The sequence below is a fragment of the Panthera tigris genome, chromosome D4, assembly GCF_018350195.1.
Source record: "Panthera tigris isolate Pti1 chromosome D4, P.tigris_Pti1_mat1.1, whole genome shotgun sequence".
NCBI classification, from domain to species: domain Eukaryota; kingdom Metazoa; phylum Chordata; class Mammalia; order Carnivora; family Felidae; genus Panthera; species Panthera tigris.
The window spans coordinates 4,220,827-4,236,153 of NC_056672.1; the positions used below are offsets into that span (position 1 = coordinate 4,220,827).

General features: G+C 44.8%; 1 protein-coding gene and 1 long non-coding RNA gene across 4 annotated transcripts in view; both read right to left on the reverse strand.

The window, feature by feature from the left end:
* AUH (AU RNA binding methylglutaconyl-CoA hydratase) overlaps positions 1 to 15,327 on the reverse strand; it is a 208,656-nt gene that overhangs the window by 120,995 nt on the left and 72,334 nt on the right. The window lies entirely within an intron of this gene.
* LOC122233038 lies at positions 6,334 to 10,150 on the reverse strand. The gene is made up of 3 exons (XR_006210469.1): positions 9,768 to 10,150; positions 8,484 to 8,559; positions 6,334 to 8,238 (listed from the first exon to the last, which is right to left on the reverse strand). It is a non-coding gene; the product is annotated as an uncharacterized LOC122233038 (long non-coding RNA).

Below are 15,327 nucleotides of genomic sequence, written 5' to 3' on the forward strand. Positions count from 1 at the left end.
GGGTTCAAGACAGATGATGAAGCAGAAGAAAAAAGCCATGAACTCAAAGACAGACCAGTGGGATGCATACAATCAAAGCAAAAGGTGGGGGGGGGGGGGAGCTGTGGATAAAAACACGTGAAGAAATCTTAAGAGATTCATCGGACAACAGGAAGAAAGCTAACAACCACATGATAGAGGTCCCAGGAGAACAGAGAAAGGGGCAGAAAACTTTTTGAAGACATAATGGCTGAAAATGTCCCAAACCTGGGGGATTAAGGGCCTGAGGTTCCAGGAAGTCCAGAGAGCTCCATGTGAGGAAAGGCCGAAGAAACCCACATCGAGACATATAATTAAAGTGCCAAAAGTTAAAGACAAGGAGAGAACCTCAAGCAGCAAGACAAATACAACTCGTTGTAAACAGGGAACCTTCCACAAGCCTAGGAACAGATTTTTCAGCAGAAACTCCACAGCAGAACGGAGCGGGCGTGGTACGATCCACGTGCTCAAAGAAAGGCATTTCCAGCCGAGGAAACCAGGCAAACTGTCCTTCAGAACTGAAGGAGACAGCTTTGGAAAATCTCTAGACTGGCCTCACATAAAGTAAATGTTAAAGAAACTGCTTTAAGCTGAAATGAAAGGGTGCCAATTAGTAACAGGGAAATATATGAAAGTATAAATCTCCTCATAAAAGTAAATAAACAGCAAAATCCAGAACAACTTAATGTTGTAAAGGTGGCAAGCTAATCACTTATATGACTAACATGAAGAAAAAAGTAGTAAAAGTGACTGTAACTACAATTTTGTTAACGGATACACAAGATAAAAGGATGTAAAATGTGACATCAAAAACACTAAACATGGAGGGGGAATAAAAATGTAGGATGCGTTTGAACTTCAGCTGATGTTTGTAAGTATAAGTTCTTTCATGTGAGCTTCATGGTCACACCACACACACACACACACACACACAGCAGAAACACAAAAGATAAAGAGAAATGAAGCTACATTCACCACTACAGAAAACCATCAAATCACAAAAGAAGAGAGCAAGGAGAAGGAAATAAAGGAATTACAAATGGCAAGAAAACAGTTAACAAAATGGCAGTAAATACCTACGTTCAATAATTACTGTAAATGTGAAACAACTAGATGTCCAATCAAAAGACCCAGAATGGCTGAATGAATTCAAACAAAACAAAACATATGCTGCCCACAAAAGACACTTCAGATCAGAGGACACGCACAGACTGAAAGTGAAGAGACAGGAAAAGGTATTTCACACAAATGGAAACCAAAAGATGGGAGAAGTATATTTACATCAGACAAAATGAACTTTAAGACAAATAACGTAATAAAAGACAAAGAAGGTCTTTATATTATGATAGTGGTCAATCCAACAAGACAATATCACATTTGTAAATATCTATGGGCCCAACACGGAAGCACATACATATATAAAGCAAAGATTAACAAACTTAACGGGGAGGGGGGCACCTGGGTGGCTCAGTCAGTGAGCGTCCGACTCTTGATTTCGGCTCAGGTCATGATCTCATAGTTGTGGGACTGAGCCCCTGCATCGATCAGCTCGGCGCAGAGCCTGCTTGGGATTCTCTCTCCCCCTCTCTCTGCCCCTTCCCTGCTCACACGCTCCCCCCCTCTCTCAATCTCTCTCTCTCTCTCTCTCAAAATAAGTGAATAAACATTATAAAAGAACCCAAAAAAACAAAAACCTTAAAGGGAAAAACAGACACCCGTATAGCAGGAGGGTCCTTTGACACCTAACTACATCAATGGATAGATAATGAAGACAAAAAAATCAATAATGAAACACTGCCTTAAATGACACATTAGACCAGATGGACTTAACAGTCATTTACAGAACATTCCATCCTACAGCAGGAACTTTCTTCTCAAGCACACATGAAATATTCTCTGGGACAAATCATACGTTAAGCCACAAGAAAGGTCGATGAATGGGAGATGACAGAAATCAGATCAAGCATCTTTCCGACCACAATGGTATGGAATCAGCAATCACTTAAAGCAAACAACTGGAAAATTCATAAATATGTGGAGGTTAAACCACACAAGCTGTGCTGAGCCACGGAGAGTGGGGGAAGACTGTGGGGTCACGGACAGCGGGGGAAGACAGTGGGGCAAGGGGTCCTGAGCTCTCTTCCTGTCGTGGACACGCCGAGATAAATGCCACATATAAAGCAACGCTCTCTGAAAACATTCTGAACACTAGCAGAACGGATCACTCACAGCCAAAAGCCACATCCAGAAAGGCAGGGATGGAGCAGGGAACCAAGCCTCCAGCACGATGCCCCCCCGCAGGAGGGACAGCGCAGGCCAGGAGATCCTCCCTGAGGAGCCCGGGGATCAAGCCCCACGTTGCACACCCCTGGCCCTGTGGACCTGCACCCAGAAGAGTCCCAGCACCGTGTGGCTTTAAAACCCAGCAGGGCTTCACCCCCGGGAAGGCCTGAGGACTACCGAGAACCAAAACTGCCTCCAAAGGGCCACCAGCTTCCTCCCGTGGTCTCAGAGCCAGCACAGAAGCAGTAGTCTGGAAACCGTCTGGGCTCTACGGGAAGGAGATGTACTGACTGACTTCAGGGCGGGCACCGGGGGGCAGGAACCTGTGAGAAATCAGCCCACACCAGTCACAACTGCCGTTAACAAAAAGACAAGAAATGACAAGTGCTGGCAGTGATGTGAAAAAGGGAAATGCTCAGGTGCTATTGGTGAGAACGTAAATTGGTGGGACCACTGTGGAAAACAGCATGGAGTTTCCTCAAAAACTTAAAAATGAAAATAACACGAGGGGCACCTGGGTGGCTCAGTCGGTTAGATGTCTGACTCGGGCTCAGGTCATGATCTCGCGGTTCATGGGTTCGAGCCCCGCGTCGGGCTCTGTGCGGACAGCTCGGAGCCTGGAGCTGCTTCGGATGCTGTGTCTCCCTCTCTCTCTGCCCTTCCCCTGCTCACGCTCTGTCTGTCTCTCTCTCAAAAATAAACAAACATTAACAAAAAAATTTTTAAAAAAAGTATGATATAGTAATTCTACTACTGGATATTTACCCAAAGAAAATAAAAAGATTAATTTGAAGAGATATATGCACTCTTATGTCTACTGCAGCATTATTTACAAAAGCCACGATATGGAAGCAACCCACGTGTCCACCAAGAGGGGAATGGATCGATGGAATGTTACTCAGTGCCAAAAAAGAATGAGATCTTGCCATCTGCTACAACATAGAGAGTCCTAGAGGGTATAACTAGTAAGTTAGACAACGACAAACACCGTATGATTTCACTTACGGTGTGGAATCTAAATACTAAGGCAATCAAGAGGAAAACCGAGACTCCTAAATACTGAAGATCAGCGCTTGCCAGAGAAGAACAGGTGGAGAACTAGCCAAAGGATTAAGAGGCACAAACTTCCGGTTTTAAGTCAGTCACAGGGAGGAAAAGTACAGCACAGGGAGCCCAGTAAATAATATTTGAGTAACTTAACATGGTGACACACTCACCATGCTGAGCAGTTTGTAACATATGTAACTGCAGAAACCACTGCATTATATACCTGAAATTAATACATTATATGTCAACTATACTTCAAATAAAAGTGTGTGTGTGTGTGTGTGTGTGTGTGTGTGTGTGTGAGAGAGAGAGAGAGAGAGAGAGAGAGAGAGAGAGAGGGAGAGAATGTGTAGATATTGGCGGGGGGGGGGGGAGGGTGTCAAAGAAAATAGAAATACAAAAATACCAAAACCTACGGGATGCAGCAAAATCCGTTACAAGAGAAAAGTTTATAGCAATAAATGTACCTCAAGAAACATGTAAAATGCCAAATAAACAATCTAATCTTAAGGACCAAGAGAACAAACAAAGCCCTAAGTTAGAAGAAGGAAATAACAAAGATCAGAGTCAAAATAAGTGAAATAGAGACTAAAATTAAAAAGACAATAGAAAAGATCAATGCAACTGAGAGCTGGTGTTATGAAAATAAACCTTTGGTGAGACCCACAAGAAATGAAAGAGAAGGCTCAAACAAATGACATCAGAAATGAAAGCGAAGATGATATAACAGATGCCACAGAAATACAAACATCATGACACTACTACCAAAAATTATGAGTCAACAAACTGCACAACCCGGAAGAAATGGATACATTTCTGGAAACATACAACCCGGCAAGACTGAACCAATAAAGAAACAGAAAATCTGAACAGACTAATTACTAGTAAGGACACTGAATGAGTCATCAATAACAGACAAACAAACAAAGATCCAGGACTATTTGACTTCACTGGTGAATTCTAGCAAACCTTTAAAGAAGCATTAATACCAATCCTTCCCAGGCAAACCAAGAAAGAGAACTCTTAACTCTAGAGAAGAAACTTATGGTCATCAGAGAGGAGGTGGCTGGGGGAGGGGATTAAGGAGGGCACGTGTGATCAGCCCTGGGTGATGCATGAAAGTGGTGATAACTATTTTGTGCACCTAAAACTAAAACGAATATTATGTAGGTTAAGTAACTTGAATTTACACGAGAACTTTAAAAAAATACCAATCCTTCCCAAACTCTTCCAAAAAATAAAAGAGAAAGGAACACTTCCAACTTCACTCGATGAGGCCAGCATCATCCTGATAACAAAATCAGACAAGGACATCACAAAGAAAACAAACTGCAGGCCAGGACCCCTGATGAACACAGATGCAAAAATCTTCAACAAAACATACCCAAACCAAATCCAACAACACATTAAAAGGACGTTCACCACGATCAAGTGGGCTGCATTCTAGGGACACAAGAACGGTTCAACAGCCACAAAACTATATGACACACCACATTAACAAAATGAAGGATAAAAACCACACAGCAGATGCAGAAAAAGCACATCACAAAAGTCAACCTTCGTTCAAGATAAAAACTCTAAACAAAGTGGGTATAAAGGAAACATGACTTAAGAAAGGTCATATACACAGATACACCATACTCAATGGTGGAACACTGAAAATTTTCCCTTTACGTTCAGAAACAAGACAACATTTGCCTCGTTCAGCAACACGTCACCTCTTGCTATACGGTACTGGAAGTCCTAACTGGAGCAATTAAAGGGAGAAAGCTAAAATGCATCCAAATCTAGAAGAAAGAAAACAAAGAAAAAAAGAACTAATAAAACTGTCACTATTTACACATGATCTATTGCATATGAAATATCGTAAGTAATCCACCGTAGAAATGTTAGAACTAATAAATGAATTCAGGGAAGTTGCAGGATATAAAAGCAATGTACAAAAATCAGCTGCATTTCTGCACAACAACAACTATCAGAAAGAGAAATTAAGAAAACGATCCATTTATAATTGGATCCAAAAGAATAAAATGCTTGGAATAAATCTGACCAAAGAGGTGAAAGACCCGTCCACTAAAAAGTATCTGACATGAGTAAAAGGGACTGAAGACACAGAACAGATACAAAGATACTCTTGCTCATGGACTCAAAGCAACAACACTGTGAAGATGGCCATGTTACCCAAAGGAATCTGCAGATCCAATGTAATCCCTGTCAAAATTCCAAGGGCATTTTTCACAGAAGTAGTACAAAGACTCGCAAAATTTGACGAAACCACTAAAGACCCCAAATAGCCCAAGCAATGCTGGGAAAGAAGAACCAAGCTGGAAGCATCACGTTTCCTGATTCCACATTTTCTTACAAAGCTTTAGTAATCAAAACAGTATGGTTTGGGCACAAAAAGACCTATATAGCAACAGAACAGAACAGAAAGCCCAGAAATAAACCTATGCATATACGGCCGATTAATCTGACAAAGGAGCCAAGAATATGCAATGGGGAAAGCACGGTCTCTTCACAACGAACGGTGCTGGGAAAACTGACCACCCGTATGCAAAAGAATATACCGGTTTCTTACACCATACACGCAACCGAGACAAAATGGATTAAAGACGTGAAGAGAATATCTATAAACATAAATCTTTTGAAGGAAAAACACAGGCTGTAAAGCTTCTTCACAATGGTCTCCACGGTGACTTTTGGATTTGACACGAAAAGCAAAGTTAACAACAGCAACGCTAAACAGCATGACTACATCAAACTAAATCTTCGGGGGCGCCTGGGTGGCTCTGTGGATCAAGCAAATTAATTTCAGCTCAGGTCATGGCCTCACAGTCATGGGATCGAGCCCCGCGTCAGAGGATTGTGCAGCCTGCTCGAGATTCTCTCCCTCTCTCTCCCTCTACCTCTCTCCCCACCTAGCATCCGCGCATGCTCTCTTCTCAAAAGATAAAAAGTAAAACACTAAATCTTCTGCATGGCAAAGGAAACCATCAACAAAATGAAAAGACAACCTACAGAATAGAAGAAAATATTTGAAAATCATGGAACTGATAAGGGACTAATAGCCCAAAATATATACAGAATTCACCCAACTCAACACCAAAAGAACAGATTACAAAATGAACCGAGGTTCTGAACAGACATTTTTGCAAGCAAGACAGACAGATGGCCAACAGGTCACACAAAGGTCACACACGCAACATCACTCGTCATGAGGGGACTGCAAACGAAAGCCACAATGAGGTGTCACAACACACCGGTCAGAACGGCTAGTGTCACCAGGACGGGACATGACAAGTGCCGGCGGGGCAGTGGGGACGAGGGAGCCTGGTGCACGGCTGGTGGGAATGGGACGTGGTCCAGCCACCGTGGAAAACACAACAGAGGTTTCTCAGGAGCGTCAAAACAGAACTACCCTGCGGCCCAGCAACTCCACTCTGGGCACTTCTCCGCAGGAAATGAAAACACCGTCTCGAGAAGAAACACACACGCTCACGTCCACTGCAGCGTTAACTACAGCAGCCAAGACAAGCCAGCAACCTACGCGTCCACTGAGGGATGAATGGATAATGAAGCTCTGGGTGGAATATTCTGCAACCATCAACAGGAGGAGATCCTGCCATCTGCCACAACGCGGACGGACCCCGAGGGCACTATGCTAGGTAAAACATGTCAGACCAAGGAAGACAAACAGCGGATGATCTCACTTATATGAAGAAACTTGAAAAAAGGAAAAAACCACAAAATCATAAATTCAGAAAACGGACTGGTGGTTGCCAGAAGTGAGGGTGGGGACTGGGAGTAAAGGGCGGAGACGGTCAAAGGTACAAACTCCCAACTACAAAATGAATAAACCCTGAGGATATAACGAACTTTATGGTGGCTGCAGTTAATAATACTGTGTTGACCACTTAAAAGTTGCTACGAGTAAATCATAAAAGCTCCCGCCAGAAGAAGAAACATTTTGTGACTGTGTGGTGGCAGATGCTGACTATACGTACCGTGGTGACCATTTCACAACATATACATACAAAGAATCATTACGTTGTATCCCTGAAACTAGTGTTACTTATCTAATCGGTAAAAGATTAGGTAAATAATAAGCAACACATGAGTGGACGCATGCTTACGTATTCGTTCACGACATCACGGCTCTTCCGCTTCCAGCCGTAAGGTAGCAGAGACTGGATTTACCTTCTGCCTGATACACCCGAAACTCAGTATTGGTGACGCTGGACATGAGGCAACATGGGACGGTGATGACTCAAGACCAAGCAAGGCGAGCCCGACTCCCGCACCAGCGTATGGTCCAGAAAGAGCTGCCAGGACACAGAGCGGAGAGGTGGACCCCAAGCCAGCCCAGCGCCCTCTCAGTTAAAGAGGCGCCGTGAGCCCAGGGGGACACAGGTAACTAGTGTGCAGGATGGGGGGCAGACTCCAGAAATCTGGACGGGGTCCCTCCTGAGTGTTCACCAGAGTACTGAGCACTACACGTGTGAAGAAACTCGGGAAAGACCCACCTGAAAGGGGGAGAGGGTCGAGGAGTTTGAGGCCGAGCAAAAGGACCATGACGAAAACTATTCGAAGGCACGCCATAATTCAAGTCGCCCACAACCAGGGATAAGGAGAAAAATCATGAGGCAGGTCTAGCAAAGAAACACACTGTTTCAAAAGAACAAAGAAAAGGATGACGGCAGATTCCCGTCAAGGAAACAACTTCAGCTAAGACGGTGGTGTTGCGACATCGCTCACATAAGGAGAGATAAAAATATTACCAACCTGGAGCTCTGCACCCAGCAAAAACATTTCCAAATACAGAGCGAAAGACTTTTCTAGATCTCCCAAAGCCGAAGGAGCCCAGCAGCAGCTGCTGCCATGCACACAGAACTGTTACGGGAAGATGGATATTGGTAATAAATTCAAGTATGTGTCTACACAAAGGAAGAATCGGGAGAGGAAACGACCACAGGAGTAAATACGTGACATTTTCCCGATGACTTAAATCTCTTTTAAGAATAATTGATTTTTTTTAACAAAATTAATCATGAAGCGTGGGGTGAAAGCATATGTAAAAGTTCAAGTGCATAACAACGAAGGCACAAAGAGCAGAGGAAAACAATACAAGTACTTACTACTGCATTCTTGTGTATGAGATGTTTTATTCATGGGATGGTAGACTGTCCTAATGGAAGATATACAGTACCTGTCCTAAAGCAATCAATGAAAAAAAGTAAAGAATAATAGTGAATAAGTCAATAAAGGACATGAAATAGAATAAAAAAAAAAACCCCACTCAATTCCAAACAATGGCCAAGAAAAAGAAACAAAGGGGAACAAAAACAAGAAACAGAAAACAAGTAAGAAAATGAGAAAGATTTTTTTTAATGTTTGAGAGAGAGAGAGAGAGAGAAAGAGAGAGAACGAGCGGGGGAGGGGCAGAGAGAGAGAGAGAGGGAGGCAGAATTCGAAGCAGGCTCTGTGCTGACCGCAGACAGCCCGATATGGGGCTTGAACTCAAGAACCATGAGATATGACTGGAGCCGGAGTCAGATACTCAACCGACTGAGCCGCCCAGGTGCCCAGAATATGAGAGATTTGTGTAGAACAGTATCAATAATCATATTAAAAGTAAACAGTCTGAATATTCCAACTGAAGGCAGTCATTGTGATGGATGGAAAAGCAGGACCCCACAATATGCTGCCTACCAGGAATGCATTTTAAGTAAAAAGACACAAAGGCTTATGAATAAAAAGACAGGAAAGGACAGATTAGGCCGACACCAAACCAAAGTAAACTGGAGTAGTTACATAAATACCAGGCATAGTCCAATTCACAACAAAACATATTGCCAGGGATAAAAAGGATTATTTTACGATAATATAGAGAGCAATCCGTCATAAGACACGACAAAACTAAACATTTCCAAACTTAGTAACAGAGTCTCAAAATACTTGAAGCAAATACTAATGGAACTGAAAAGAGAAACAGAAAAATTCATAATTATAGTTCATTCACATTTACAGAATGTTCTGCCAAACAACAGAACATAAGGTCTGGTAAGAAAAATTAACAACCTAAGGAAATAGTTAGATGGTATTCATGGGTCTGAGGAGACAATAAAGCCAAGGTCAAATCTCTACAAATTAACCTATAAATCGAATACAATGTTAACGCAAAAATCCCAGCAGGATCTTTTTCTTGAAATTGGCCTGCTGATTCATATGGAAATGCAAAGGATCTAGATTAGGCAAAACAACTTTGACAAACAAAGAAGGGGACTAAAAATACCTATTTTTAAGATTTATTTTAATGCTACAGTAATCAAGATAGTATGGAATTGGTACCAAGATAGGCAAATAGAGTAAGAGAACTGAAAAGAGCCCAGAAATAAACATACACAGAGCGGACTTCTCACCTTTGACAAAGGCGCAAAGGCAAATCAGAGGAAAAGGACATTCTTTTCAACAAATCCTGCTGGAGTAACCAGATGTCTATCCATACTTCACACCATACACAAAAACTGACTGAAAATGGATCATAGGTCTAACTGTAAACCAAAACTATAGAAGTTCTAGAACGAAACAGAAGAAAACCATCTGTGACTTTGGTTTAGGGAAAGATTTCATTGACACACCACCAAAATCACAAACCATGAAGGGAAAAGTCGATGAACTGAACTTATCAAAATTAAAATCTACTGTTCTTCGAAAGACCTGCTAAGAGACTAAAAAGTCAACTCACAGGTGGAAAAAAATATTTGCAAAGCATCTACTGGATAAGGGACTCGTATCTGTAATACTATGATACTATGAAGAAAACACAGTAATAATTTAAACCCCAGCAATAAAACGACCCAATTAAAAATGGGTAAAAGATCCAGGGACGCCTGGGCGGCTCAGTCGGTTTAGCGTCTGACTCTTGGTTTCAGCTCAGGTCATGATCTCATGGTTCGCTGACAGTGTGGAGCCTGCTTGCTTGAGATTCTCTCTCTCCCCCCTCTCTCTCTGTCCCTCCCCCACTCGCTCGCTCGCTATCTCTTTCTCTCTGTCTCAAACTTTTTAAAAAATGGGTAAAGGATTTGTACAAATACATCCCCCAAAAAGAGACAGAGCTAGATGGCAAGTAAGCACATGAAAAGATGCTCAACATCATGAGACACCAGGGAAACGACATCCACAACAAGCCCATGCCAAGCCTCGGTGAGGACGCAGAAGAAAAGAGAACTCTCATTACCGCTGGTGGGAATTCTCAGAGGTGCTGGTCACGCAGTAACAACGGAAACAGACACTTACCATATAAAGCCATTCCGCTCGTAAGCACTTACCCAAGGTAGCTGGAAGCATATGCCCACACAAGCTGCGACGCAAACATGCACAGTGGCTGTACTGATAAGACCCCCGAGCTGGAAATACTCCAAGTGTCTACCCACGTGAACAGCTTAGCAAACTGTGGTACACCCAGCCACTGCAGTATCATTCAGCAATAAGAAGGAATTAAGTATTGGAACTCACTACAAAACGATAGATAGCAAAATAATTACGCTGAATGTAAAAAGCAAGCAAAGATTACACAGCATATAACATTTCTGCAGGATTCCAGAAAATGAAAATTGACCTGTAGTGACAGACAGTGGTTCAGTGGCTGCGCGAAGAAACTTTAGGGGGTGACAGAGCTATAGATGTATTCATCATCCTGGCTGGTTATGGTTCCACGGGTGTCCACACGTCAAAGCTTGCCAAGTTTTCTTGCTAAAAACCCATGCAGTATATCGTACACCGATTGTAACGTAGAGCTGCTAAACGTATCTCAGAAAGAAGAAAAATTAGAGCAAATCAGCACCGAGAACAACACAGACCATAATAAAGTGAGTGTGGCTCCAGCCAATGTGCCAGCCAGCGTCTGACGCACACACAATCTCCTCACCTGTTCTCTCCGCGGCCGTGCGGTACAGACGTCATCACCTTCATTCCACAACAGAAGAAACTGAGAAACGACGTTGAAAAAGAAACGTGCCTAACGAAACACGATGCAGTGAGGGAGGTGGGGTTCGAGCCCAAAGACGCTCAGCCCAGGGCTTCTCCCTAGAACTACGACTCTGCCTACAGGCAGGGACAGCTGCTCATCAGCCATTCAACCATGAGCACCGCTGCTGGGTGGATAAAAGTGGGTGTAAGTGAAACGAATATAATCGGACTCTACCGCCTGCTCAGAGACATGCACGGAGGGTGCCTGAATGCTCCACACCTTCTATTCCACTTTACGGGCATTACAGCTTCAAAAACTAGTCACCAGGATGAGTGTTTGGTGAAAAGCAAATTCAGGTTTTTTTTGTATTTAAAAAAAAATTTTTTTAATGTTTATTTATTCTTGAAAGAGAGAGAGAGAGAGAGAGAGAGAGAGACAGAACACAAGTGGGGGAGGGGCGGAGAGAGAGGGAGACACGGAATCTGAAGCAGGCTCCAGGCTCCGAGCTGTCAGCACAGAGCCCGACGCCGGGCTCGAACCCACGAAGTGTGAGATCATGATCTGAGCCGAAGTCCGACGCTCAACTGACTGAGCCGCTTAGGCACCCCAGTTTTCTTTTTTTTACTGTTTATTTATGTATTGAGAGACAGAGAGAGAGAGAGAAAGATACAGTGTGGGGGAGGGGCAGAGAGAGAGGGAAAGAGAACCACAGGCAGGCTCCGCGTTGCCAGCACAGAGCCCGATGTGGGCCTCAAACTCACCAATCTGTGGGATCATGACCTGAGCCGAAATCAAGAGTCAGATGCTTAACTGACTGAGCCACCCAGGCACCCTCACCTTTATTCTTAAAGGGCATTTTCTCCAAACACAGAATTCTGGGTTGACAATTCCTTCCTTTCAGCACTTCAGTGATGCTGTTCCACTGACTTCTGGACTGCATTGTTCTGATGAGAAATCTAGTTCATTCAAATCACTGGTTCCCTATAAATGATGTGTCATCTTCCTCTGACTTTCCAGGGTATTTTTTGTGGGTCAGTTGGTTTTTGGTCGGTGGTTTTAAGTGGCTTATGAATGTGTCTGGTCAGGGATCTCTTGCGGCTTATCTTGAGTGGGTTCGGGCACTTCTTAAATCCTTGTTTATGTCTCAGCAAATTTGCGAAGTCTTCAGCCATTATTTCTTTAAACATTTTTCTTCTGAACCACAGTTTCTCCCTTCCTTTCAGACTCCTTGTGACACAAGTGTTAAACACTTCAGTACTATCCTAGAGGTTCCTGAGGTTCAGTTCGTACAGACAAGGCTTTTTCGTTTCTCTGACACTCAGACGAAATACTTCCTACTGAGCCATCTTCAGGTTCATGCCCTCTTTCTTCTGTCATCTTTACCTTGTATTCAGTCCATCCAGGGTGCTTCCTATTTTGGCTAATGTACTTTTCGGCCCTTTTCTTTCTTTTCTGAAACTTGCCATATTTCCATTTGCTCATGCGGTGCAAGGCCTACAATAAAGGCCCAGTATCGTGTGCTTCCTAATATCTAGGGAAACCAGGTGAACCACAACGGCCTGACCACAGGCCCCCTCCCCACTCTGTTCCCATGGGTTAATCCCCTAGACAAACAACTCTCCCCATCAAAGAGACCAGGCATGATTCCTACTTATCCCTGGGGGGATGGGTTCCAGTTCCCTGCCAGACCATGGAATCATTCAAACATCAGGGAGCCTGGGTGGCTCAGTCAGTAGAGCATGTGACACCTAAGCTCAGGGTCGTGAGTTTAAGCCCCACGTTGGGCATGGAGCCTACTTTTAAAAAAAGGAGAATTTATACATATGTATGTATATATATACACATACACATATATACACACACATATACATATATACGTATATATACATATACATATGTGTATATATGTATACACGTATATTTTATATATACGTATATACATACACACACACACACACACACGCGCGCGCATATATATTAAAAAAAAAAAAAACAAGCCCATCACGTCCTCCCATGGGACCCAGGGGACAGCCCACCCTCCTGTCCCTACACAGCCTGCCTCTCCCAGACATGCTGGATCACTCTGCTCCAGATCACACCCTCTTCGTGGCCCTGCGGGGTGCGTGCAGTGTCCCCCTACCCTGGCACGGGGAGCAGATGTGACTGAGGAACTGCTGTCGATCACATCTGTCTGGGGCCAGGTGTCAGGCGTCCGTCATCCCCAGAAACCTAGAACAGGAACCCCTCCTGCATCAACCAGGTGAACAGCAGGAGACTGAGACAGTTCGCCCTTACTTCCCGGAGCATTTCTGCAGTAACCGCTTTTACATCCTTCTCCGAGAATTCTAGCACCCGTCATCTTAGATGGCCACCTGTTGAATGTCTTCTCCCTTGCAAGTTGAGACTTCGGGTTCTTCACATGCTGAGTAATTCTGGCCTGGACATTTTTGTTTCAGCACTGAGTCAATGCTAAATGTTTCCAGACTGCACATTCCAAACTCCTGTGGACTGTGATTTCAGTGTTGCCGGGTTTGCAAGGACTTTGGCCAGTTTCAGATCTGGGCAGTGGCCCAACTCCTGGTTCAAATTCTCGGTATCTGGTCTGCTGTTTAGCATCAGAGACACACATGCACAGTCCAGGGGTAAGTCGGGACTTGACAAACGACTTAATGGGATCCCCTCCTGAGGTCCTCTCTCTCAACCATCTCCTGGTGCTTTCTGGTACCCTGCACCCCCCTCTTTGGGACCGCCGTCCAGAACACTGGGGTTGTATTTACCTTTCACGTCCAACTACACGTACGTCCAAGGCCAAACGCAGACAGGCAGAAAAAAGAGAGGCAGCGGGAACTTGCCCCCACCCCCTTGAGACAACAGCTCTCGTGACTGAGGAAGGTTCTCTTCCCTCCCAATTCCTGGTATTTGGGGTCCTGGCGGCCACCATGCTTACTACCAGGACATCGGTCTCCCGTTTCCCAAGCCTGAACTAGAGGGATTCTCCTGGAGTTCTCTCTGGCTGTGCCAATGTCCATTTCTGGGCTTATTTTTAGACCAGGCCAGTGGATGCCAGGAAAAAACTTAATTCACACTTTTATTTTCAGCCCAGACCACTCTCCTAAACTCCCCGTTTGCACAACCAACTGCTTCATTAATACCGCGCTTGGATGTTTAACGATTATTTTTAACCAAACGATATTCCTCACTGTCTCTTCTGAACCTTCTCTTTCTACAGCTTTCCACATCTCAGCTGAAGGGGACTCCTTCACAGTCACTCCAGCCAGAATCCTTACGGTTCCTTCTTTATACTCCTCATCCGATCGGTCGGGAGATTCTCCAAATCGGAGCACGCCGACCACCGCAGTATCCTAGTCCCGGCCCCACAGCCTGTACCCGAACCACAGCTCCGGCCTCACACCTGGCCCCAGCGATGTGGACTCCCAACATGGTGCCCAGACAAATCTCTAAACGCCTAAGCGCGTGCCTCTCTGCTGATTAGCTGCTGCGGGCCCTTCTCGCTCAGGGTGAAAGCGTGGCCGGCCCTGTGTGGGCCCCCCGCCCTACGTCTCTGTCGCGGTCCCCTGTCACTCTCCCCCATCTGCTGGCTGCAATGACACGATCCCCCGTCACTCTCCTCCCGTCTGTTGGCTGCAGTGACGGGGGAAGGTTGTGGGTGCTCCCGTCCCGGCCCTGTATCCCGTGTGTCTTTGTCTGAAACGCTCTTCCTCCTCTCTGTACCACCGACTGCCCCAATTCCTGGCAGTCTGATCTCCAACGTAACCTTCTCGGTCAGGCCTCTCCTGACCCCCTATTTCAAAGTGCAAGCCCCCAGCCCTGTTTCTTCCTCTACAGCACCTGCGCTCCCGCCTAGTTCACGACCGACTGCCCGCCCGCCGCCCCTCTGCTGGAGTAGCACCCGCCCGGCACGGCGATCTCTCCTTGTGCGCTCAGTGCCTGACCAGCGTGGCCCAACAAGTATGTGCTGTGGTGAGTGGAAGAACAGCCCCGAGCACAAG